The 3,318-nt window shown below is 32.6% G+C and overlaps 1 pseudogene; it reads left to right on the forward strand.

Moving 5' to 3' along the window:
- The first annotated feature begins 243 nt into the window (after positions 1–243).
- On the forward strand, positions 244–737 carry LOC111547366 (annotated as a pseudogene).
- The last annotated feature ends 2,581 nt before the right edge of the window (positions 738–3,318 follow it).

The following is a 3,318-nucleotide window of genomic DNA, read 5'->3' on the forward strand; positions in this document are numbered from 1 at the left end:
CACAGAGTTCTGCCCTGAGGAAACTGGCAGTCCAACCAGACAGAGAGACCTGAAACTTCAGTAGACCCAAGACACCTGAAAATTATGAAGCATAGCTATTTATTTCAAGGAAATTTGTTCAATTCCCATTTCATAGTTGTCAAGTAATATAAACTGTGTGTTTTAGAACCCTCTTTAAAAATAGTAAGTTGACGTCCTCTCAAGCTTGGGTATTTGGTCGGTGGGGACCCACGCGGGTTCAACATGCTTATCAAGAAGTGTTATTTCTGTTCGGGGCCCATCTACCCTGGCCACGGCGTGGTGTTTGTCCGCAACGATTGCAAACTGTTCAGATTTTGTAAATCTAAATGTCATAAAAACTTTAAAAAGAAGCACAATCCTCCCGAAGTTGGTGGACCAAAGCATGCTGGAGAGCAGCTGATAAAGATCTTACAGTGGATAATTCATTTGAATTTGAAAAACGTAGAATTTGAAAAACCTATCAAATACCAGCGAGAGCTATGAAATAAATCTATGGATGCAATGAATAGAGTTGAAGAGATCAAACAGAAAAGCCAGGTTAATTTATAATGAACAGATGGAAGAAAAATAAGGAGCTACAGAAAGTTTAGGATATCAAAGAAGTCAAGCAAAACATCCGTCTTCTCCGATCCCATCTTACAGGCAAAGGGTAGCAGGTGGAAGAGAAAATGGTACAGAAGTTACAAGAGGATGTGGAGATGGACGATGCTTCTTAAAAATCTCTGTAACCATTTCTTTTATGTACATTTGAAAATGCCCTTTGGAGACTTGGAACTGCTGAATTTTTAGTTTATTTTTTACCTAAGTTCACTTAAATGAAAAGTGATTAAAATATATCTCTCCTACATTGCCATCTACAAAACATCAGATATTATGGATGTTAGATTGCACTTCAGTGTTAAATCTTCACTGATAAATGTACTTATGTAAATCATAAAAAATCTGCTTGTAACTATGGAAGTGAATTGTGCACGTAAAATGCTTACGTCATTTGGATAATGATGTTAGGCAGTGTTTGTATAAAAACTAATGGCAAAAATTCGTGGCTAGGGATGTATAAAATAAAATCTTCTTTGCAGTAAAATATTCCCTTTGTTAATGTTATGGAAGGGAGGATACAACAAGGAATTAACAATTTGTATGACAGCGTCAAATATTATTTTGATTTTAGTATTTCCTGTTTTGGTTTATTTGCAGCTCAGGAGAGCCTAACGACGATGTTTGATGAAGCCTCATTGTGCTGGACTGTTTTGACCTGGTTTAACCCTTCTGATAGGGAGTTGTGGATGTTGGAGTGAGCACTGAATAATCTTTACCTGGAGTGACATTACGCTGTAGAATTTCCACATTGGAGAATATACAGTTCTAACTTGTGATTTCTGGTAGAACCAACTTTATTTTTCTAGCCTAGCAATGATCTAGAAGCAGGGGAATCCCAGTGCCTTTTAAAAGTTATTATGTAGTTTTCTTTTAAAAAGCTCTTGTTTTTGTAAAGTAGAATTTATGGGTATAACATCTGTTTATTATTTGCACATAAAATAAAATCATTTAAAAAGTAAAAAAAAAAAAAAAAAAAAAAAAACAACTAATAAGTTGAGGTGTTTGTAGTGTTTACTGACTCCCCTAAATAAATTATCCTAAAATTCAAGAATCATATCAGACTTGTTCTGAGATGAAATCATAAATAATTGAAAGGGGTATCATATTTTTGTAATTTGATAATAATTTTTGTTTGAACTTTGATTTTAATTTGAACTAACTTTTGTAATTTTTGTAGTATGCATATGACAGAGAACTAATGATTTAGATTTTTTAAAAAAGCCACTTTCCAGATATTCTGTTTAAGTCCCAAAATGAAACTTAAAATAGTATTAGCATAATTAATATTACTGCAAATACTGCACTTACTAAAACTAAATAAGTAGGACCAGTTAGTTAAAATGTTGAAGGCGTTAACTTCATCATGAAAATTAATGTGAGACCTGAAGAAAGAGCAAGATGATTGGTGAATAAGAAGAGAGTGAAATATTTTTATTGAAAAGAAATCTTATAAAACAAGTGAAAGACAAAGACGCATTTTTTAAATCACAAGAAAAGTGTAGGCTCTATTCAACTCCATAAGTCTTCCATTGCCACTATTTACAAATCAGTTTCTCCTTATAACTTTCCAAATGCTGATGAAATCACAGAAATTTAAAATCTAAGTGTATGTTTAAAACCTCTGGCGGACCAATTTCCTTTCTAGCCCATAATGCTCTAGTTAAATATGAATGTCTGTTTTTACAGTTGCTAATAGCAGATATAAGTTCCATTCCCTTTGCTTTTTTAAAACTTTTATAGCAAACCTGAAAGGTTCTAGATAAAACTTTATACATTTTAAGTTTAGTTCAAGTAAAAACCGTTCCTTTTAAATTTTACAGCAATTGAGGGACTTTGAAAAAACATGCTCCATCTCAACTTTGTTAGAATTCTATTGAGGCCAGAAGTACTTGTTTTTCTTCCTTTTCAGGATACCAAAACAGAAAAATTTAACACTTGTGTGTTGATAATCTACTTTGAGATTTTGAAAGTCCATATATTAAAAACTGGTTTTCATACATAAAGTTAATTATCTTGCAATTATATATAATGTATAATATATATAATACACACACATATATGAAATAAGTCTTATTTGGAGAAGAACAGTTCTTTACCATCTCTTGTTAAGCTGATAGTCTATCTATTCTCTTCTTATACTAAATGATGCCGAGCCACGTCCTTACATAATAACACAATAATATAACAAGTACATCTTCTACATCTTCTATTGTGACCATTTTCCCCTCCCACCTCTATTTACAGTATGGTGGAGACAAATGCCTTTCTTAGTTTGTCATTGATTATTACCTGCCTTTTGAACCCTGGAGCCATTTCTCAAATGTTCATCCTTACAAACATGTCATCTTTCTGTGTTTTCATGGTGCTATTCAGAGCAGTACTTCTTGGCCACTTTGGAATTCGTAAGGAGAAGGGGTAGAATAAAATTTTTAGTCGATTTTATAATGCCTATTTGAAAAATTGAAAATGAACTGATTCTGTACAAAATAACCATCTTAAAATCTTCTCGGCTAATAGAAATACTTGAAGGAGAGACTGTAATTTCTGCAAATCAATGACTATCAACTGGAGAAGACAGCATTTGATTTTCATGTTAATCACAAAAGTGTTCTTGGTTACAAGTAGGTGAAAAACACTGATTTGAATGCTCTGTGTTTTGATACTGTGAAAATAATTCCTCATTATTTATTTTTCAAT

The sequence above is a fragment of the Piliocolobus tephrosceles genome, chromosome 7 (genome assembly GCF_002776525.5).
Source record: "Piliocolobus tephrosceles isolate RC106 chromosome 7, ASM277652v3, whole genome shotgun sequence".
NCBI lineage: Eukaryota > Metazoa > Chordata > Mammalia > Primates > Cercopithecidae > Piliocolobus > Piliocolobus tephrosceles.